This window comes from Macrobrachium nipponense, chromosome 16 (assembly GCF_015104395.2).
Source record: "Macrobrachium nipponense isolate FS-2020 chromosome 16, ASM1510439v2, whole genome shotgun sequence".
NCBI classification, from domain to species: Eukaryota; Metazoa; Arthropoda; class Malacostraca; order Decapoda; family Palaemonidae; genus Macrobrachium; species Macrobrachium nipponense.
Window position 1 is genome coordinate 61,204,892 of NC_087209.1, and position 25,048 is coordinate 61,229,939.

General features: G+C 36.3%; 1 long non-coding RNA gene across 1 annotated transcript in view; it reads left to right on the top strand.

The window, feature by feature from the left end:
- The window catches only part of LOC135195765 (uncharacterized), a 275,803-nt gene that overhangs the window by 84,038 nt on the left and 166,717 nt on the right, over positions 1-25,048 (top strand). Inside the window, exon 2 of the long non-coding RNA XR_010310242.1 lies at positions 10,910-10,955. This is a non-coding gene — a long non-coding RNA (uncharacterized LOC135195765). The remainder of the gene's footprint in view (positions 1-10,909; positions 10,956-25,048) is intronic.

A 25,048-nucleotide genomic window follows, 5' to 3' on the forward strand; every position in this document is an offset into this window, starting at 1 on the left:
TACAGTAAACGACATAGATAAGCCCACTGATTTTACGATAAAGTTTTATATTGTGCAATTAAGTGTATCTGCGTTTATGTGTGTGTTTGTTTGCAATAGAAAGAGAGAGAGAGAGAGAGAGAGAGAGAGAGAGAGAGAGAGAGAGAGAGAGAGAGAGAGGTTGTCAAGATGTTGACTTGAAGGTACAACTTCAAGGTGTGATGACAGAGGAATGAGTAGTATCCGTATTCATATGTGTGTTTGTGTTAGAGAGAGAGAGAGAGAGAGAGAGAGAGAGAGAGAGAGAGAGAGAGAGAGAGAGAGTTAATAACTTAGTAGAGGAAGAGTGAGTTAAATATGTGCATGCATGACAGAGAGATAAGTGATAACTAGTAGGGAAGATCAAGTCTGTAAAAGAGAGAGAGAGAGAGAGAGAGAGAGATGGTTATTATTAGTGTATTAAATGCGAAGCACCGTGTTTCATGAGAGAGAGACAGAGAGGGAGAGAGAGAGATGGTTAGGTGGATGGATAGGAAAAAAGGGTTGTTGGGAAGAGAGAGAGAGAGAGAGAGAGAGAGAGAGAGAGAGAGAGAGAGAGTGGGTTTCTATTCAAATATTAAAATAGGGACAACTTTTTCGTTTAATGAAAATGCATCGAGTTAGATGTAGATAAATTCTCGATTTGCTTATTTAGTCATGAAGGTTTAATGTCATTGCAGAACGACAGAGAGAGAGAGAGAGAGAGAGAGAGAGAGAGAGAGAGAGAGAGAGAGAGAGAGAGAGAGAGAGATGCTCTCTATTTCAATATTAATATGGAAATTTTGGGTCTGAAGGAATTCGTGCCGTAGACAAGCCAAGTAGAGCAAATTTAGTAACTGCCTGTGGCACTGCAGAATAAAAGATAGAATGAAGTTAGTAATTCAGCCTTCCAGATGGCATAAGGTTGCTCTGAAGATTGAATGCAGCGCCAGATATTGAGTAATGAAGCACAGCAACTTTACCTGATGAAGATCTTTGCGGCAATATATCATCCCTACATCGTTTTCTATGTGTAACTCTGTAGCATCGATGGAATGAAACCGAGCAATGATTCACACAAATCATAACCACCGTAAACGTATGTACGTCATCCTTTTCCCTTTAACGTTATCACCAAGGTTATCTCTCTAAATTTATAAATCCCTGGTCTCGAATGAATTCAGTTTCCACTTCCTCCCGACGCCTCATTTCACAGAGGAGATCAAGAACGTCCTCTTCGTTCATCAACTTATCTCTCCCAGATGCCATCATCATCAGTTTCCCAATAAGAGATCAGCATTCCATCTTCCATCTTTCTCTCCTGCGATAAGGAATCGGGTGATCTCACGGCGCAAAATTAAAGGAAAACAGCAAAGCACGTGATCACTCCCCGCCTCTTATTCCGTTCTGGAATTCCCAGAATTCCAGCGTCAAAGATCCGTTCCGGAATCCCATCGGAGATCGCCCCTTATCGCTTCCAGATAAGCTGACGGACGTCGTGAATGGAAAGGAGAAAAATAAAAAGCTCCCCTTTCCTAATGAAGATAATTAAATAAAAAGGTTTTTCGTCCCCGTTATGAATAGTCCTCAGTCCTGGAACTATTATTGTTAATCGATCACATTCAAGAAAATAAGAGAGATTTAGGTGAATGGATTTTGGGGGCCAAATCTCTCAAGGGATTTGGGTTAATGCGTCAATTCAGCACTGTGATAATAAGTAGAATAACAGTGAAGAGCAGTGAGCGATAATAGGGGTATTGAGGAAGCGTAGTATTTTAAAATCAAAATATTGTAAAGAGAATAGTGTACGGATTTCTGATGAAAAAAAAAATCATTGACTTATGATGAAAAAATGAATGTACAATCGAAATGTTCGTTTTTGTTATTTAACGTGATATTTCTAAGGGACATTTTTCGTGAAATATAATTTCTTAATGAAATTAAGCACAAGGGAAGGACGGCTTGATATGGGAGCTTATCTGCTCATATTTAAACTTAAAATAACTCATAAAATAGCAATTCTGATCTCGAGAGAAAATTAAGACGCACTTATTATTACATATAAAAGACTTGTCATAAACAACGAAGAGAACAGCTTCATTTGTTTGAGAACAATTCGTCATAAATCTCCAATAACCATAATGATAAAGAGTGAATAATTTATCATTTAAATTAACAGTCCAGTGTGTATGTGCCTATAACCATTAACGAAGTAACCTGATTCTTCTTCGTGAAACATACGAGTGCATAAAATGAAAATGCTTGTGCCATTTCATTCTTCCTATTTCTTCTTATACTACAAAATACGAGTGACTTTTCTCCCCAGACTGATTCGCGAACGTAAACTGGCTTTTGCAACGATCATGGCTAGTAAGCCCTACACGCGGTGTTTATGGTAATTAAAAAAAAGAAAAAAAAATTACTTTCCCTTTATCAAACTGGAATGAGAATTGCCGCTTTTTTTTATTTTGCATTGTTTTCTTGGATGATAATTATTTTGAATCCCACCATTAGTTAATTCTTAATTAGGGTCTCTCTCTCTCTCTCTCTCTCTCTCTCTCTCTCTCTCTCTCTCTCTCTCTCTCTCTCTCTCTCTCTCTCACTTTTTTGGGAGCTTCTCTTCTTCCCTCCAACCTATTTTTTTCTCTATCAAACCAACTTGCTTTATCATTTATTCTGTATTTATTTTTATCCTTTATTCTACTTATCCTTATCCATCTTTTCCTGCCCTGTCTATTTCTTACTAGCTATCTTTCTTCTTTTTTTTCTCTCTGAAAACACCATTATAAGTTATTTGGTTTTCCTACATAGAGAAAAATTAAAAATTAAGGAAACTATTAGCAAAGGAAATTCGTCATAAGTTAACATCAACGATAATTAATATACGTTGTAAAAATTACTAGCAAATGATAATTTACAGGCATTGTATAATACCTTCGAAGACGTAAAAGAGTTTGGTATTTAGAGTCACAAACAATTCTATTCAGCAATATACATGAACTACAAGAGGCGTGTTCCTATAACCTCCAGTTGTGGAATTTGTTCTCTCTCTCTCTCTCTCTCTCTACTTCTTTTTTCCCCGTTTGTCATTCCGCTGCTTAACCAGTTCGGTCTCTCTCATCCCTACTAACCCTTTTTTTCCCGTTCACCATCCAGCTGCTTAACCAATTCTCTCTCTCTCTCTCTCTCTCTCTCTCTCTCTCTCTCTCTCTCAAAAAGGGAAAAATGTAAAGCGTTGGTTGCTATGAACCCATTAAGTCGACGCGGAATGGCTTATAAATTCCAAAAAACCGGATTTAGTTCCCAAGCACATTTTAGGAAGGAGAAACGCATTCGCCACAAAATCAAGATAATATATACAAGAAAGAAAAAGAGAGAGAGAGAGAGAATGAATGTAGAATGGAAAAAAAAATGCAACAAAGGGGAAAATAAAGAATTTAATTTTTTAAATTGGCCGTACTTCTGAATTGTTTTGTTTACAAAACGCAGACACATTTGGGAGAATTACCGTTTATCCAGTAGAAGTATGTTACTAATTTGTAAATATAATAAAAGTGATAATAATTATTATTGTTATTAATATTATTATTGTTATTATGATTATTATTATTATTATTATTTGCCATCACTAATAATAATAACAATAATAGTAATAGTGATAACAGTCCCTCAAAAAGTAGAATACTGAAATTAAGTTGAAGTTTTGACTAACACTAAATTTTAAGTTTTGTGTTATTATTATTATTATTATTATTATTATTATTATTATTATTATTATTATTATTATTATTAAGAAGAAGAAGAAAAAGTTTGTCGGTTTTTAATGAATATGTAAACAAAACGAACTGTGTAAAATCTTCAAGAAACCATTACCATACAATTCTGTCGTACCTCTTAGAGTTAGTAAAGTTATTCTGCAATTGTGACTCGGCGTGTCAATAACGTGGATTTTGCGACGCCAGTGTGAGTAGCCATAAATGATCGAATTAGTCAATCTGGAATTGTCAATGGTTGATCGTATGGGTCACTTCCTGTGACACCAACACTAACGTCATCTGCGCCGAGATTGAATTTTTGCTTGAATTTTTGCCAATCAAGAATTTGAAATCGAAAAGAAAAATTAAAGATGAGAAGCTCGCAGGAAGGATTAACCCAGAAATTCTCAAAATTTTTATCATTTTTGTATTATACGTAAAAAAAATTGTTTTATAACGTGGAACAGTCTCAGAGGGAGATTTGCTCACTAAATATAATGTATTTGAAAACATGAGAGAGAGAGAGAGAGAGAGAGAGAGAGAGAGAGAGAGAGAGAGATTTTAGTAATAAACTGAAGGGTCAGTCCATCAGAGAGAGAGAGAGAGATATAGTAATAAACTGGAGAGTCAGTCCATCAAAGACAGAGAGAGAGAGAGAGAGAGAGAGAGAGAGAGAGAGAGAGATTTTAGTAATCAACTGGAGAGTCAGTCCATCAAAGACTCAGAGAGAGAGAGAGAGAGAGAGAGATTTAGTAATAAAGAGTCTGTCCATCAAAGACATAGGGACAGTGAGACAGACAGAGAAAGAGAGTTCCCTATTCTACTTGCAAACAGGAAGCGCAGGTTTAATATTTAAAGACATCAGAGAGAGAGAGAGAGAGAGAGAAGAGAGAGACTGCATCGGAACCCATTAAACATATCTCGTGGAAGCTGCCGTAGGAAATCGTTACGACATCTTTCGAAATGAAACCTGTCTCAGACGGGTTTTAGGCCTAAAGCTATAGGAGGAGAGGGGGGGAGGGGGGGGGGGAGGAGGAAGGGTGTAGCAGAAGCGGAGGCAGCGGTTGAGGTACAAAGGATGCGGCCGTGAATTTTTATCGGGGGAGAAAAATATTAGACTTTCCAGATCGAAGTCCTATATTTGTCTCGAAAGGTGTTGCAAGGAGTTCTTCCATCACATGTGTCCTTACTTTTGATTGTTTGTTTGTTTCGTATTTTCGAATTGAAATGGGAAAAACGTTTAAGGAAAATGAACATTATTATTATTATTATTATTATTATTATTATTATTATTATTATTATTATTATTATTATGAAAGGAAACTCATAATCACATGAGTTAATAAATAGAAAAGTAAATCCACGGTAGTATGTAGGTTTGATTTTGTAATTCAAAATATATAAAGCAGAATGTTTTCTGCTTTATATATTTTAAGTTACAAAATTAAACTTACATACTACTGGGGATTTACTTTTCCATTATTATTATTATTATTATTATTATTATTATTATTATTATTATTATTATTATTATTATTATTATTATTATTATTATTATTATTATTATTGTTGTTGTTGTTGTTGTTGCTTACTTTATTTTTCTGAATGAATTGGGAAAAATTTAAGAAAACGCCAACTATCTTTTCTGTTAATGATTATTTTTTCTAAACGAACATTGTTGAAAGAAGTACTGGAAGCGAGCATAAAGAAAAACCTCTGAAGTTTTTTGTCTTAAATTGGTTCAGAAACCCAGAGAAAGAAACTACAAGCCTGGTTCATTTACTTCGCGTTTCTTGGCGAACCGGGAAAACTTTTGGGACGTCTTCAGGTTCTTCTGATTTTCCCGTAAAGGGAAGTTTTGTGCATAGAAATTTGGGACTTTTAGTTTCAGTTCGAGGGTTTGTTTTAATGGAAATTCCTTTATTGTCCTGCCTGTCGTGCGTCTCTGTCTTTTCAATTTTAATTTCCATTGATAAAACATGCCGTAGGTGTATTTTTTGCTTGTATTGATGGAAAGGTGTGGTCGGGTGAAATACACACACACATATATAGTATATATATATGTATTTATATTATATTTATTATATTATACACACACACACACACATGTGTATATATATATATATTTATATATGTGTGTGTGTATATATATGTATATATGTGCAAATATATAAAATCACACGCCATACGCTTGTTTGCGGTTAAATTGTACATTTCACTGGTAAAGTTGAATGAATGGTCAAAGTGTAGACGCGCAATTTTATTTAAATAATAAGAAAAAGCACCACAGATAAAACTTATAATGAAGTCACCTTTAACAAGAAAAAAGAAATACAGGCATTGCTCAACAACACGAAAAATAAACCTCACTCCCGCCCCTCCGTACCCTATTGGGTAATTGCGTATAACAAGAGGTCGTACGGTCATCAAAAGTATGTTTCCGTGAACGAAATGCTTTTATTATATTCCATAAGAACCGACTAACGTGCTGGACGTAAAATTTTATTGTTTCTCTCTCTCTCTCTCTCTCTCTCTCTCTCTCTCTCTCTCTCTCTCTCTCTCTCTCTCACTGAGACTGCAAATTGTCTTTTTTTCGATCTTCTTGATGCAGCCAGATTTAAATCCTCTAGATATACGTAAAAGGATACATTTCTTTACCTTAACTAATTGTTCCATTCGTATTTCTGTCTCTCTTATTTACATTGTGAATATACTTATGAAGGAACTTCACAATTAGCGAAATTCCAGTCATCAAAATGAATTAAAGGATTTTTTTAGAGTAATAAAGGAAGCAGTTAACAGCAAATAGTGAGAGACGGAAGGAGGAGTTGCCTGCTGTCAGCCCAAGGTCAGATTTGTTTTTTGATTGACAGTAATAGGTTAACTCTCGTCCAGTTCATTAATTAAAATCTGCCATCAGTATATTATCAAATTTTATTTTATTAGCTTCATTTGTAAACCTGCTCGCAATATCTGAAGCCGGCAGTGCTTGTAAATGAAAACGCCTCATTAAAGTCTTGTGAAATAACTGACGATGGATGTGAAAGTTCTGTTATAGCTAACAAAAACATAATTTTGTTTATGAAAATGTGAAAATTCAGACAATGGCCAATCAGCTCTTTCTTTTGTACCCTGAATAATTAATATTGAGTTCAGGTGTTTGCCGACTAAAAGTTTGTGTAATTAATCCCTTAAAACAAATTTTCTTACCGTTTCATTTTGGAATTGCAAATGTGAATCCACTTGCAAAGCTGCATTAATTAGCTTGGCTATCGTTAGAATGGTAATTTCAAGTCATATTTTCGGATGAATATGAATTTCCTAGGTAAAAGTCAGTATCCTGGATTTAAGACGAAAACGTATTCCGTATGATTATCAGTCTTTGTGTATACATTCGTGTCAGATTGAAATTGTTTAAAATAGTGTAACAGAGAAAAAGCTGATGGAGTGAAGTGAAAAAAAAAGTATGTTAAAAGAGTAAAACAGAAAAATCTGAAGAACTAATCCCAAAGTCCCTTCTCAGAAGTTGATTTATTTTTTACCGTGATTTAATAAAGACATGACTGGCGACCTGAAGCCATGAGACACACGTCCAAAACCAAGTGGTCCACACCAGGTCTGTTATACCCTTTCACACTACCCGTGGACAGAGAACCGTACATTAGGCCAGCTTAATCTGGAAGAACCAGTGAGTAACATTATAAAACAATAAACACGACCTTTGCTAGGCAAGATTGACCAAGAACCTGGTCTTTGGATTACTCTGGAAGCTTAACATTTTTCTTCTTTGTTTTAATATCATCTCTCAAGACAACTGGGATACTCCTCTTGGCTGCCACCTTCTTGGAGTCAGTAGGCTTTTGAACTGCCAACTCCATGACATGGACAAAGGAGCTTGCTTGCCACCCAGCTCTCGAGGAGCTGACTGTTGAGAAGGATCTTTTCATTTAACTGACTCCCATGCCTCCCTCCTCCCCCCAAAGAAAGATTAAAATGAAAAATATAGTATGTTTTTGAGATATATTCCTTAGAGTGGTTTTTTTATCCACGATTTGATGGGAGTAGACTAAAGTATTGGTTATCAGAAAAGCCACTGACTCCCATGTCCCCCAAATAAGATGACAGCAAAAGCGATATGTTTTGTGATGTATTCCTGGGATTTTTTTAATCCATGATATTGTAAAAGTACAGTAAAGTCATGGTTATTAGCATCATAACTGGATGGAATTGGGTGTACTGTCTATGTAATAGTTTTAGCCTTGAACTGCAACGGTCAAAAAGTTTCAATTACAAATTTAATTTATTGAAAGTTATCCAAAATAAACTACTCCAGAGAGTTGTTGTAATATTAACATTATGAAAATACAGTTATAATAAATGTACTTACCTTTTTTTCATTACTGATATTTTTTAAAATTAAATGGTTACAATAAAATTGCGATTGATTAAAAACTATCGATTGTTTGAAATCGTGAATAACCTTATTTGCAGTGAATTATTTCTCCTTAAATGGCCATAAAAGTTTCATAGAATAGGAGAGTTCATTATTACAGGATTTCTATAGTGTTTAAAAAAATAGTTTCAATATTGTCAACATTCCATTCATTCATTTATGTGTGAGTCATATGAAAATCGTAAGCAGCGTTATCTCATCCGTCTGTCAAGTTGTACGTTCACCCTAAACAGAAAATCGACCCCAAATATATCCCGGGTGAATATGGAATAGCAATTTCTTGTTTACCCAAGAAGGAGGGACGTACTGACTGACGTACACATAGAATTCGTGTTTACCCCATCAGCGTTTTAATCTCGCTAAAACTCGCGAGTTTTGCTGTTGACTCCGACAGGGGCGAGGTGATTAGGCAATAAGTCCTCCTACTTTTACCCCTCCCCCCCTCCCTCTCTCTCTCTCTCTCTCTCTCTCTCTCTCTCTCTCCCCGATCTATAGCATCCCGAAGAATCGAGAATCCTCTCTCTGCCCACCCCCACTTCTCCGTCTACCTCGTTGGGTCCCTTGCTGTTGGACCCCTGGCCCTCCAGGTGGGGGTGGGGGAGGGGTGTCCCGTCGGAGTATCTAAATTGAACCCCCAGGAATTCCCTTCCGACTCTTTATACATGACGAAGTCGGCGTCTGGAGGAGGACTATTGTGAACACGTATAAAGTTTTCAATTTCACTTTGCGGAGATGATGGCTTCTCTTGGCTTCCCCCTCCCCCATCCCAAGACCCCCATCCTCTCCCATTCCACCTTCCTTTAAATCCTCCATTCACCCACACAAACTCCTCCGTACCCTTCCATCCAGGTGACCCCTCTTCTCAACAGGCAAATTGCGCTTGGATGCCTCCTGCCTTGCCCGTTTCTTACTCTCTCCCACCTCTCTCCTCGTCTTTCCTTCTCCCTTCCCTCTTTCCTCGTTTCCCATCCAGTCTTCCCTTCTCTTCATCCACCCTTACCTCCTCCCAAATCCCTCCTCCATTCGGGACGAAGATTGAGAGGCAAATGAGATCTTTAGCTGTTTAATTTGCCTCCGTTTACCTTTTCCTTTCGACCTGTCTTTCCCTCTAATGGGGTAAATTTAGGTTTATGCGATGATGCTGTTTGCGTCATTACGGATTCCTACGGGTCGTTTTCCTCTCCGGTTGTTTTGCCAAGCGGAGAAACATATCTTTTCTTTCCCCTTTTTGTTCCTTTTATCTTTTCCAAAAGTTTTGGAAATGAATTTATTGGGTCTTGTGTAATTGTTACGGAGTAATTTGATTTTTTTTCCCTTTTTTTGTGTGTGTGTTTCTGGATGAGTACCTTTTGATATTTTTTTGTTTATGAATTATATTTTTAATTTTTCTGTTAATTTTTAAGTATGTTTTTCCTTTTTCAGCTTTGTGAAGAAATGATTTGCGTTTTATTGAAATTGTATGAGTAGTTTGATTTTTATTGTGATGTTTTTTGAATGAGTACTTTTTCTATATCTTGTCGAATGTTTATGGATAATATATTTTCTTTGGGATTTTTGAATAAGTTTTATATGATGTTTTCGAAATAATTTCTCGGTGTTCCAAAAATCTTTTTGATTGTAACAGGTCTCTTACCCAGTCATATTGAACTTTTCTAAACCAGTTGACTTAAAATGTCCTCTTCATTTGATTTGAAAAGGTTGAATAAACGCCTTAGAATGGTTTTCAGTCCAGTTGCTTTCGTACCCTTGCCTTCAGTTGACGTAAATAGGTCTCATGACCAGCGTTTTCGCCTACTGACCTTGACATTAAACTGGTCTCTTGGCCAAGTGACATTGGCTTGACTACCAAACTCAGACTGGTCTCCAATTTATTAGGTTGACGCTATTCATTGACTAGCTGACTTTGACTGGTTACTTTGAGTTGGTCGCAACATTTTGATTGCTAAAATGATCTGCAATATCCACGTAAGAATGTTCATTCTGAATAAATGCTTTGCTATAGAAGTCACCTTGTCCATTCACTTCATTATGACAAGAGATTAATGATGGTGTCTGCGGTTTTTTTTTCTTACTCAGAAATGCAATCTTAATGGGATTCTTTATTATTAATGACCTAATCAAGAAGCCACTTCGGTTTGCAAATGAGATTTCGTGCATTGAAGTTTTCTTCAGATTTTGTACAGTGTTCATTCTTTAAGTTCTAACTCATATTCTATGCATTGTTCATTCTGTAAGTTGCAACTCAGATTTCATGCATTGTTCATTCTGTAAGTTGCAACTCAGATTTTATGCATTGTTCATTCTGTAAGTTGCAAAGCCTTACTAATTCAGGGACTTTTTCTGACTTTTGACTAATTAGAGTTTCAGATCTAGCACTGATTTTCTTTAGTTTCACTAAGCCTCTTCCTTTTAATACATTTTTTACCTATTTATTAATTTATTAGTGTATTTTTAGTCTTTTAACAAGTGGGATCTCATCTTCATGTATTTCCCTTTACCACCTCTTACTTCTTCCTAATGAACACCATAGTCTATGGAAGCTTGAATTTCAAGACAATATCCCGTGTGCGTGTTCCATATGAATAGGTTTCATCTTCTGAATAATAGTAATAATAATAATAATAATAATAATAATAGCTTTCTCTGCCAAGTAATCTGATACTGTGTATGATTCTAAGAGAATTTCTCCGTTTTTTTTTGCTAGGTACTTCAGACTCTCCACCTGCTAGCAGAATTTCCAGTTTGATTTTGTGAGTAAGAATTTTGAGGTGTTTTTGTAGCTCTTTTTATTCGCTGCAGTGTTAATTATTTTAAATATTGGGCGATCTTTCAGTCTTCATTCCAGGGTTAATTTTGTTCTAGGTCAAGTTATATATATATATATATATATATATATATATATATATATATATATATATATATATATATATATATATATATATATATATAAAACCTCCAGCGGATGTCTATGATACAAGGAGTAAAAATGACAAGTTTTATTCCAAGAAACGTTTCGCACATGAATTCTCTCTTCATCAGTCTGTGAAAGAACAAAAAGACATATTTATAACTAATATACAAAAAAGGGCAAAAAACAGGAATTCACATATATTAAAAGTAGTCTTAAAATCACATAAAAGAACAAATTAAAATAAAAACAGGTTAAAAGAGACTGCTTAGACACCAACCGTCCATCGTGAGAAGAGAAGATGGAATGAACTAAGACAGTTAAAAGTAACGACTTCAACCATTCCAGGTAAAGAGTTGCTGAGGAAGTATTAATGTTAAGGGAGGGAAAAAGCCTCTTGATATATAAAGAATCAAGGGTAGTTAAATGGTCAGGATGTTTGACATGGTCTATTATGGAAAACTGTTCTTTATGTACTTCAGTTTTGCGATGAACGGCATGATTTCTGATGTTGGAAAATTCAGGTTGTTTTAATCTCTGACCAGTGAGCAAGCTGAAGCCTAAGTGACAGCAATATCTGATACTTAACAGCCTTTGAGTTGATCCGACGTAAGAGCCCCGACATCCAGGGCATGTAAATTTATATATAACGTTGGATCGCTTAAAAGGCTGAAGGCGATCTTTATAGTTAAAAAAGGAACCAATTGTGCAGGGATTGCTAGATATGAGTTTAACTTTAAGGCATGGTATCTTATGTTCAATGATTCGTGTGAGGCTTGATGTAAATTTCAGGGATCGTGACATAAAACAGTTTTTTCGGGACATTATAATTACGTATTGGTGTCTATAAGAATTTCGTAAGTATTTTATTGATGGTTTTTTGAACAATTTCGAATGGAAACGAATTAGATTTGAATAAACTTAGCAAAACTGTAATTTCCATTTGAAATAGTTGCCATGACGAAGAGTATTTCAGTGCTCTGTTAACCAATGTGTGAGTCGTATTGAGTTGAAAAGATTGTTGACACAAACTATAATAATTGTTAGTCAGTCCAGTAAAAGTACGTTTTCTATAGACTGGCGGGGAGAACTCAGTGTTAGTTCTGGTAATTTTCAAATCTAAAAAAGGTAAACAATCCTCGTTCTCTACTTCCACTGTAGAATTAAAGTTGTTAATACACTCTAAAAAAGAAAAATATTGCCATGGGTGTTGAAACAAATCATCAACATATCTACGATATAGGGAGGGCTTAAAGTTAGGATCACACCGGTTTGAAAACTCAGACTCCAAATGAGACATAAAAGAATTAGCAAAAATGGGGCCTAAAGGAGACCCCATAGCAACTCCATTGACTTGCGAGTAGAGTCGCTGATTAAATATAAAGATCATATTTTGCACTGCAAGATCGAGTAATTGTTTAAAAATAGCCCGATTAAAACCATGGGAATTGGTATCTTCATTGATAAATACCTAATTTTAATGTCCCGAAAAGACTATTTTATGTCACGATCCCTGAAATTTACATCAAGCCTCACACGAATCATTGAACATAAGATACCATGCCTTAAAGTTAAACTCATGTCAAGCAATCCCTGCACAATTGGTTCCTTTTTTAACTATAAAGATCGCCTTCATCCTTTTAAGCGATCCAACGTTATATATAAATTTACATGCCCTGGATGTCGGGGCTCTTACGTCGGATCAACTCAAAGGCTGTTAAGTATCAGATATTGCTGTCACTTAGGCTTCAGCTTGCGCACTTTGTTCTTTTATGTAATTTTAAGACTACTTTTAATATATGTGAATTCCTGTTTTTTGCACTTTTATTGTATGTTATTTATAAATGTGTCTTTTTGTTCTTTCACAGACTGATGATGCAGAGAGAATTCATGTGCGAAACGTTTCTTGGAATAAAACTTGTAATTTTTACTCCTTGTATCATGGACATCCTTTGGAGGTTTTATATGTGTATTTACTTACCTGATATATATATATATATATATATATATATATATATATATATATATATAGATATATATAATATCACAACACCATGATTTATATACGTACAAGCATCAAGCTGCAAATGTTGTTAAATATACAGTTCGCTCTACCTCGGAAATATATGTATATATATATATATATATATATAGATATATATATATATATATATATATATATATATACAAATATATACTAAAGGGGAATTACAGTTGATAAGAAGTTCCTCGTCCGATGAGCTCGAACCACGAATACGAGAACTCGCGACTTTCAGTGACGTCTGAGTCTATTCGGCCGCCAAAAGAGGGTTTTAGCTGATACCGACTGTCGTGTACAAATCCCGGACGCTAATTACAAATACCTGCGCTCGACGGGGATTTGTACACGAGAGTCGGTATCTACTTACACCCTTTCTCGCGTCCCGAATATGCTAAGGCGTCACTGAACGAGTTCTCGTGTTCGGCGGTTCGAGCCCGTCTGACGAAGAAATTCTTATCAACTGTAATTCCCTTTGGTTCTCATATATTATATCCGAAGTGGAGCGAATTGAATATTAAACGACATTTGTAACGTAATGCTTATATAATATTATATATATTATATTATATATATATATATATATATATATATATATATATATATATATATATATATATTAACTTATCACATACATAGTAATTGTTTTGTGCAATGGTACAATTGTAGTGGAAGAACCTTATTAAAACCGGATGGTAACCAGCGGAGTTATTTATTCAAAACAGTATCCGATAATGAGGACTGGTTGTTCTAGTAATTATATATATATATATATATATATAATATATATACATATATATATATATATGTGTGTGTGTGTGTGGTATATATGTATATATATATATATATATATATATATATATATATAAAATATATTATAGAAAAAATCGCTAGAAAATTATCAGAAGCAATCATCAGAAGCATTAACTAATTCACGACTGACCTATTGCCCATGGACACTCATGAAAAATGACCATCTATTGTCGTCATAAAACTGAACTGGAATTGGATTTCGTCTAATCTAATTGAACTACAAGTTTATTTCTTGGCTGCTCCAAAGCTAGACGAAAGGTTAAGAACGCTGATAATCCGACTCTCTTGGAAAGGTTTCTTGCTGCCATGAAGATTGGGTTGGTTATTTTTCATTTTGCTCTGTTTTCATCGACGAAGATGTTATTTGAACTAACTCTAAATAATTACTGCACACGCTTTGATATCACTTGCGTGTATATGAAGCCAATTTAAAAGGAAATTCAGTATTATCTTAGGTGTTTATGAGTACGTTCTTCATGTAAGCATTCGTGAATATTCCTAATATAATGAGAAACTTCTGGAAGTATCGCAAACACTAGTCAAATAAAAGAACGAAAATATTTCGTTCTGTCATATAAATTATATTGAAAATGTCTGAATTATGTTGTTCTCCTCAAAATAGCCCTCATCGTGACAGAAACAATAATTAAATTGGACTTTGGTAAAGTATCTCTGAGATCGAGAACCTTTTTCCCATTGACCTTCCAATTGCTGGTGGGAATTTTACATTAACGTTCTCCTTATCATAGGAAAATTAGGGCCTGTATTAAATCCGAAATATCTAAATTTAGTGAAATAAAAATTTATTCACTTATTCTGTCGCCCCTTCCAGTGAGGTTTTGTTTTATCACTACCTATCTGTCTGTAGACGTAAATATAAAATGATGCAGAATTCTTCAGTAACCATATAATTGCTTCCTTGTATTCGTGAGGAGTCCGTGAATAATGAAGATTTATCTTTGTAACTAGCTCCCAACAGAATACAGATCCGAACTTTAAATCATCAGTTATTTAAGTCGTAATCTTAAATCCATTACAAAATTATCTCTTCATGTCGAGACCTGATATTGAGTTGTAGAAAATCAGCTGTTATGCTTTGCAGCAAGATAAAAAAGGTCCAAAGTTGTCACTCTTGGGGATAACAATAGGCTCAGGACTGGACACACGCGAACCACTGAAAGGCAGGTGCACACCAGTCTTTTTGGCGACGATTGCTACGCCTCTTGGTTGTTGATCGAATACCCAAGTCTATGTGATCTTAACGACCAATTTCTCTCTGAGGATCGTGGTGGGGATGGCAGGTACAGCCTCGCCAGGGTCTAGGAGAGAATGGCAATTACGAAGTTTATGTTTTTTAAGTTGTAAAAAAAAATGGTCTTGTTAAACAGTCTCAAATTTTGATAATTATGGATCAGATCGGAGGATATAATGAGCGTATATTTTTCATGGATCGAAATGATGACGCATGAGAAATTGCTCATTTGGCCAATAACGTTAGTTTTGTACCTGGCGCTACCCTTTGCAACAAAATAAAATTATGATATACCTTGAATCGTACAATATATGTTATATTTTATAATTGTTATTTGTGAGGTATTAGGCGTCAATGACCCTGGCATTTGCGACGCCACAATACACCTGATTGCTTACTTTGAACAGCGAACTAAAAAGAATAGTCTGGAGACTGGCTTCTTCCGCAGTTTTAGTTGTCTTATTTTCCTGCCGTTAATGAAATGCTAATTTTAAACATTGCTCAAGTTTTGCAATTTTCTTGTAAGTTAATTCTGTCGTCATAGAAATTATTCAGTGTTATTCCAGGGGGTTCCAAAGTCGGCGTCTTTCTTTTGATTTTATCTTCCCGCGATTTTTTTTATTTTATCTCGTGAATTTCGCGCGTAGGTTATTTATTGTTCATTTATTTTACTTTTCATTTATCTGCGCACACGAGGTTCCACAAAATCATTAACGCATATGCGCGCATAATTATCTGTGTTGTTTTACACAGCCTTAGGTGTTAGTCAGTCGGGCTTTGATGAATTATACGATCATAAAGACTTTTTGATTAAGCTTCGAATGAAATCGCCAGGAGAGAGAGAGAGAGAGAGAGAGAGAGAGAGGAGAGAGGAGAGAGAGAGAGAGAGAATCGTTCCTTGAGGCATGTATTTAATCATCAGTGATCCAACAGCGCTCCCCCCAGAGAGAGAGGAGAGAGAGGAGAGAGAGAGAGAGAGAACATCGTTCTCCGACGTATGTATTTTAATCATCAATGGATACAATAAAACATCCTATCTCTCTCTTATCTCTCTCTTCTCTCTCTCTCTCTCTCTTTCTCATTAATTTCCGAATGAAATCGCCAAGAGAGAACATCGTTCTCCGAGGCATGAATTCAATCATTAATGGATCCAACAGCGCCTCGCCCCGCCCCGCCCCCTCCCCCCCCCCCCCATCTCTCTCTCTCTCTCTCTCTCTCTCTCTCTCTCTCTCTCTCTCTCTCTCTCTCATTAATTTTCCAAATGAAATCGCCAGGAGAGAGAGAGAGATAGAAAGAGAGAGAGAACATCGTTCTCCGAGGCATGTATTTAATCATCAATTTATCCAACAGCGACCTGTCATGCCCTCTCTCTCTCTCTCTCTCTCTCTCTCTCTCTCTCTCTCTCTCTCTCGAGTTACACGACGGAAGTTCTTCTTCTGCCAGAAAGTTTACTCGATGTTCCGAGTTGGTGTTTGGCCTTTCCGAAGATGTCGAGGCAGATGGCGTCTCCCTTAACAGTCGCCCCCTCGTATCTAATTACCTCCTTCTGCATGTCGGACCCGCGTTCATGAATTGGCAGGCAGGCATGATCAGGTCGCCCGCCCTAAGGGCGTATGCTAAGGAACAAGGATGCTGATAGGACGTTTGGAAACGTTCAAGACTTATGTCTTTAGTGCATATGGAAAAGGTTCGGGGTTTCATTTAAGAGTTTATGGAAAGGTTCATGAAGCATACACAAAGATACAGAACTTTCTTTTATTATGAAAAGGTGCAAGGCTTCCTTCATAAAGTTGAAGGTCTTTGTCTCTTTATTGAAGGTTCCAGACATCTTTAGAACTTACGAAAAGGTTCACGTCTTTCTTCCGGACGCAGTAAGTATCCATCTTTAAGGTGTGCAAAGTTTCAACTGTTCTTTAGGATCATATGAAATGATTCGAGCGTTATTTTAGAGGGCGTATGAAGGTTGTAATATTCCTTTGACTAATATATAAGCATTCAGGTGTTCCTTTAAAGGATATATTAAGATTCAAGTGTTCCCATAGAACATTTAGAAAGATACAAGTGGTCCTTTATAGCGTATATAAATGTTCAAGTATTCCTTTAGACTAAATATAAAGATGAAAATATCCCTTTATAGTATATAAAAGGATCCCAGTGTTCCCTTAGAGCATATTTAAAGGTTCAAGTATTCCTTTAGGACATATGTACAGAGTCAGGTGTTTCTTAAGAACGATTATGAATGTTCAAGAATGTCCTTAGGTCGCATGTGAAAGCAAAAGTCCCAATTTTTGGCATTTGGCATGACCCGAGACTTCTATTAAGGCGTAAACAAAACTACAAGAATTTCTTAAGACAAATGCAAATGGACAAGACCTCACTGGCGCATATACTACAAATATATTTGAATTTCTTTAGAGTGTTTGCAAAGATTCAGTGCATCTGCATGGTGAGTCTGCTGATTTTTGAACTTTACTATGGAGGATTTTTCTAATGTAGATAAAGATACAAGCTTTCCTTAGGTCATCTTTACGCAAAGGTATTAGACTTACATGGAGCGTATGAAGGTACTAAAGTCTCTCTTTGGGTCTTATGTAGATTTTCATTTCCTCCTTTATAACGTATTCAAAAGTATACGGCTGTCGCGTTTTAACGATGGTCGGAGGGAATATAAAAATTCTTAAAGTAAAACTAAGAAGTTTTTACGGTGAAATTTTGCGCTTAAAAGAGAGTAGGAAAGGATTATGGATTATTCATGGGTTGTGTTGATCCGTTTTATCAGTGCAGAAGTAATGGGCAGGGAATATAACACAGTGATAAACATGAAAACAAGATCACGAGAAAAATTCAGGCCATTCAAATTCACTCGTTTTCTCCCAGGTAATTTTGAGGTTCGTGGATATATAAATTTTCCCATTATAACACTTCGGGTGCACACACACACACACACACACACACACACACACCAGTACTTCGTGGTTCTTCTCTCTTCCTTTTCCCTCGCGCTGTTACCTTCTAAAAGGAAGTCAAGTTATTCGTAGGTCGGCTGGTCAGGAAGATTACGCTTAAAGCGACGCGTCGATTTCCATGAAAATTTGACAAGAGGTGGCCCTTGTGACTGGCAGGAATTAATTGTGTTTTGAGAGAGACCGAAGTCTGGGTATTGGAACTTTTAGGAAGGAAGTTTTTGCTGAGCCTTGGCGGAGGTTTGCAGTCTTCGATCACACGTGCTAATGCGCCTTTTTTCATTCTTCATACATGAATATACCCAAGGTTTTCGTTCTGTCAAGCCTCAGCTTTTCACATACTCGTATGATACCGACATTTTTAATTTATTCATTTTTTAACTCGACTGTTTCGCTGTCATAGAGGCTGTTAATCAGAAAAATCATTTACAAGCATTTTCAATTATGTTTTATATCAATTATCGAAGTCCATTCTTTTTCACATTAGAAGTTTTCGAAATGTCTGTTATAAATCTCTGTTTTTGCTATTTTACTAAGTCTTCAAAATATAATTGGGATTTTCTCTTATTCCACTCGTGAAATATAATTAGGATTTCCTGTTATTCAACTCTTCAGTTTTCAAAATATCCATGAGGATTTTCTCTTATTCAGATCTTGAAAGTTTTCTGTGCATGGTACTGATTGTCTCTTATTTAACTCTTCAGAATTTTCAAAATATCCACGAGGATCTTATTCCATTCATAAAACTTTACAAAACATCATAGGAATTTTCTCTTGTTTCAATATTGAAAGTTTCCAAAATATCCATGAGGATTTTCAAATGTTCAGCGGTAGTTGACATTGAAAGCTTTCAAAGCATCCATTAGAATCAGACGAATTTACTGGTTTTAAGTTACTGCTCAACAAAGGAACTTTGGATAGAATCGATCAATTTAAGTATCGGAGAGTTATATACCCCCTAATAAGGTATCAACCTCAAAGACACGAACCCATAATCAACGTACTGGAACCTCGCCCAATGAAATGAAATGGGCAGACATCTAGCGAAAGTGGGGACATTTCTTGACATTCCTCCTTTTGCACACTGGGAGCGTCCATTTGTAAAAGTCGTGTATCATTGCCAGCCCCCCCACCCTCTCCCCCCGCGCTTCCTGTAAGGATATCGCGTATCTTCTCGTTCGGAGAATTCCATTTCAGGTCGTTAACCGGAAAATCCATTCCATAGAGAAATTGCTCTCAGTCGATGTGACTCTGCAGATCTGGCCATTTCTTCTTTTTCGTTTTTCTTTCTGGACGCCAGTTACCCAGAAGTCCTTCCGTCTTTCCATTACTTGCATTGCCTTCGTCTTCTGACTCATCTTCTTCTCTTTTCTCTTCTTCTTCTTCTTGTAAAGGTTCTCTCTCTAAAGTGCTCTCTCTCTCTCTCTCTCTCTCTCTCTCTCTCTCTCTCTCTCCTCCTTCCTCGTCAGCACCATCTTCTCCTTTTGAAAAGAGTGCTGCACCTCTCTCTCTCTCTCTCTCTCTCTCTCTCTCTCTTCTTCTTCTTCTTCTTCTTCTTCTTCTTCTTCTTCTTCAAATAGTGCTTCACACTCTCTCTCTCTCTCTCTCTCTCTCTCTCTCTCCTCCTCCTCCTCCTCCTCCTCCTCCTCCTCCTCCTCCTCCTCCTCCTCCTCCTCTCCCCCAAGGGACCATTCCCCTCTTCTCCCCCTTTATCCAGAATCCAGCAGCAAGTCTCTCTCTCTCTCTCTCCAGGAGAGGAACTTTAATGCTAAATCTTCCTGCATCTTCCTTGACGTTCCTTGGCATCCTGGAGGAAGATTTTCTTTCTTCTCAAGCTTTCCTAAACCCTCTCGTCTCTCTCTCTCTCTCTCTCTCTCTCTCTCTCTCTCTCTCTCACACACACACACAGAGTTTATTATTGTGGCATATTTAGATAATTTTACTTATCCTGAAAAAATCTCTTTCTCTCTCTTTCTCAAACACACACACTTTATTAGTGTCATAAAGAAAATGTTGTACATAGCCTTAAAGAATCTCTCTCTCTCTCTCTCTCTCTCTCTCTCTCTCTCTCTCTCTCTCTCTCTCTCTCTCAAACACACACACTTTATTAGTATTATAAATGAAATGTTGTACATAACCTTAAAGAGTAATGCCTATTAATATTCAAAGTAAATTTTTGATGGATGGCAGACCAGTCTAATCCAAGCTAATATTACCAAGGTTTTTATGATAAATTTATTTTAATAACTCCACAGTTCTTAAATAATAGATTTCCATGTAAAAAAAACTCCTTCAGAATGCGAATTGCTGTAAGATGCACTCGGTTCCTTAGCCATGCCCCTGAATGACCTGAGTTTGGTCTTCATAAGGAATACTTGATATGTTCTGTAGGTAACGGGACATTATAGGTCATGTGAATGACATAGGTTTGGGTATGGGAAGGAATACGTGATAGGTCATGCATGTGAGTGACCTAGTTTCGGACACGGAAAGGGATTCTTGATAGGTCACGCAAGTAAATGACAGGATTGAGCATGTGTTACGAACCGAGAGAGGTGCGCTTCAGGTTCGATATGAAAAAAAAATAAATAAATAAATAAATAAATAAATTCAACACCAACAGTTGAAACTGGGGATACGAATATAGAAAGAAACACTAACACAACAAAGGTTTATTTACAAGCTTACTAACAAAGATAAATGCAGAATGGTGTCTCCTATTTACATAAAAAAAGGTAAAATCTTACACTGCATGAACTGGGGCAACAGTGAGGTAATGAAAGTACTTGCCGACCAGTTTTGCAACTCGAAGCGATGGCTTCACAAAAGGAGAACTCTAATTGTAGAGGCCTTCTTGCCTCCGTATTGCAGAAAATAATGTCTACTCTTGATGCTTGAAGGGCAGGAACTCCCCAAAACCTCTAGCAGAACATTTCTTCTCTGAAGTCTTGCTCGACGTCGAAATAACTCGGCCGTCCACTCCTGAAGACGACTTGACCAGAATTCGACCAATTCTCGAGCGCCTATTTCTCTCTGATCCTTCGTTGATTCCTTCTTCTTTTATCTCTTTCGGATGATCTCTGATCTTTGCTGCTGAGCTCTCACTGATCTGATCTGTGACTCTTACTAATGATCTCTTACTCTGTGACTAATTGATGATCTCTGCTTTCTCCTACTTCGTCCGTCGTATTTATAAGGCATTCTGGGGACGGGGCCTACGGCGAGCGTCACAGACTCCCGAGATTACCGGAACGATTTAGAAGTTTCTCGACGAGGTATTGCATCAGAAATCGCGGCGTTTCTCACGTCACGTCGGCGCCTGTCAAGTTCCACAACACTCCTGCCGATTCTAGAACCATTATGAGAACAGGCACCTCCAACACATGCGCGAATGCCTCCGTGCTGCAGAATTTCTCGAAGATGCGTTTTCCTTTCCTTTATCTTTCTTTGCTATACAGCAATTACCATTACAGCATGGGAAGGAATTGTTGATAGGTCATACATGTGAGTGATCCAGTTTTGGGCTTGGGAAGGAACTCCTGATAAAGCTACTCACGATAGGTCATGCAACTAAACGACCAGGATTTTTCAAGGAAATGAACTCAGGGTAGATTTTTTGTTTTAAATTCAAGAGTCACATTTTGTAAAGTTCCTGGCAGTTATACAATATTGGTGGGTCACGCCAAGTGTGGAGATAGTCATGTATCTTGCTATGGTATTGGTAAGTGTTGTTGGCGACACCACAAATTCTTATATATATATATATATATATATATATATATATATATATATATATATATATATATATATATATATATACATATATATTATGAATATATATATGAATGTGTGTCTGTGTTCGTGATTAAAGGCATTTCAAAATTACATTTCGAATTCTCTCTCTCTCTCTCTCTCTCTCTCCTCTCTCTCTCTCTCTCTCTCTCTCTCTCTCTCTCTCTGACCCTTGATTTGGGCATAAACTTTACTTTTGTTGGATTTTGGTGCAGGTAATGTTACTGGCACAAGCAAGTTTTTTTATGTACCTGCAGAATCAAGGCTAAATCCAGGAATACACCCACTTTAATCTTTGCAGCTTTTGCTTGAATTTAAAAAAAAATCAAGCAAAGGTGCAATGTATTACTACCCTAATACAATTCTCGTATTTTAATAAATTATATCTTTAATCATTTATTTATTGATTTGTAAATTTATTTTTGTCATTCTTCGTAGGTTAGGTCTCTTCTTTCTGTATTCCCCTTAATATTCTTTGGAAGCTTGAATTTCAAGCCAGTGGCCCCTTTTGTGGGTTTGTTCCATACGAATAGGCTTCATCTGCTGAATAATAATAATTATTATTTTGCTGTGAATTGACTATTCTCTGAAGTCTGGACTCACTGTGGATAATTTTGGTTCTTGGAAAAGCTGCGCATAAGAATGTATCACAATTTTTCGTCCGGTAATGAAAGTTTAGCCCAAAAGAACTTTCACATATTTATAATTCACTAAGGAAAGTTAGTGTTAGTTTTCCCTCATAATTGTGTAATCCCAGCGTAAAGTTACCTCCGAGAATATCTGAATTTTTTTCCCCGTCCTCTGAGTAAAGCTACATAAGAGTCATCTTTCTCTCACTCTTTTTTTTTATTCAGACCTTCAAGGGAAGTGGGGTCCCCTCCCATCCCCCCCAAAAAAAAAGATACCAAGAAGAATTTCTTACAAATATTTTGTTTTGATATGAAAATTACTAAATAAATAAAAAAAAATATTAAATCTTTCAGAGTATGTGTCACATCATATTTTTCGCACCTAAATAAAATAATAATAGTCTTTGAAATAGTTTAACAAAAAAAGCTTCATAGTAAAAAGAACTTTCTTTGGAATAGGAAAACCTCCTAAGAAAAAGTAGTTAGGTACAAAGATTCGGCAAAGAAAAAACAAGAACCAAGGTGAGAGTATTTAAAAAAACTGAGGACAAACGGTAAATATGAAAAAATATAGAATAAAGAGAATCAAGAAGAGGGGGACGTCGAAATTATTCAGCAGTGAAGAAAGAACACGAGAAAGAATATCCAAGTTAGGAGGTAGAAGAAAGAAAAAGGAGAGAATAAAGAATATTCAAAAAAAGAATAAGGAACGAAAATTAATTAACTCCAGACTGGAAACCCTCTTTTATCCTTCACATTTTTCGTCATCCTTTTCATTTTCTTCTCAAGAAAAAAAAAAAGTTAGCGAAGACATTCAAACTCTTTTGTTAGTACTGTACTTGGGACCAAGTGTTAATGAACATAAAGAAAGTCCCAAAGTAATCGCGAGAAAAAGAAAAAAAAATAACAACATTGGACCCTTAATTAACTCACGCCCTCTTTGCTCGTTAGTGATGGAGCATTTTTTTTCGCTGGAAAAAAAGATAAAAGTCTTATGAAATAAGATAAAAGATAAAAGCTTCCTTTTATCTTTTATAAATATTTTTTTTTGAGGGATAGGTTTCTGAGAGGCTGAATTTTCAAGATACCCTGAGGTCACGGTTGCGTCATCGTTGTGTCTTCCTTGATATTTAAGTCTCAATGTTTACATTTAGCTTTTCTTACTAATTTGGTCTTTCGGGACGTTTTGCTACCAGAATTAGTCTCGTGAAGTTCGTAGCTGTATATATGGTATATAGATAGATTTTTGTGTGTGTATGTACTTTTTGTGTCTACACAAACACACACATATGTACTTTAGATACACACACACACACACACACACACACACACACACACACACACACACACACACACACACACATATATATATATATATATATATATATATACTATATATATATATATATATTTAATACCTTTGGGAAAGGAAGGCATACCACAACCAAAGGCTCAGGTTTGAATCCTTGGTCGGGCAGATGCGCATATCGTTTATAATTCTTTTGGGTGCAGGTTACTACTCCGAGGTATTGTAAATTCGACATTCATTGATATTTGTGGCTTGATAAATGTTTATATATATATATATATATATATATATATATATATATATATATATATATATATATAATAAGAATAGATGGTATGGACATTATATATTATATATAAGAAAAGAAGAGCCAAAATAACCAGAAGTGTATTAACTTGACATAAAACTTTTCATGATGACAGCAACTTTATTCGTTAAATTTTCTGTTACACCTCTGTGCAAAAAAATATTGACTTCTCTGAGCTCAGATGTTAAATTTGTTTATGCACTCTGGTATGTGACGTGTTTTCTGTGAAATACTGTCTTCTTTCCTAAGAAAGACCTACTTTTTCTTCTAGAGAGTAATTAGTGTTAACTTTCTTTCCTAAAGTTGTGTAGGATTGACCCAAAGGTATTCATAAACCTCAGTGTAGCCGAGAGGTCGCATCTCTTTTTGTCAGCGTCAGTGATCGTAACCGTTGAAACGGCAAGTTATATAAACTTATCAAACAATGGTTGTTTGGTTTAGGTTAATCCAGCTTTGTTGCAGTACAGCCCCCCTGCCTAAAGGCGTCCCGTGATTGTGGGAAGGTGCCGAGGAGGGTGAGAGATATGATGTAGCCCATTGGTCTCTTCCAAACCAACAGAATCTAGCAATCAAGAAATCTCCTTAGTATATGTATCTACACTACATGCTCACAAGGTAAAAGCGGTGAAATGACCTTCTTTGGGAAAAGAACACGATAAAGTAATGTGAAACACATATATAGGTTTCGGGAGTTCTATGAGATCATTCAAAAGCATAAAATATCCCGCCCAAATAACTCTTCGTATAACCGTAAGGAATAAAAATGGAGAATCTGAAGGAAAAACTCAAACGGTTGCACGGGGGGGGGTTGGGGGGGTTGGGCTGGAAGGCG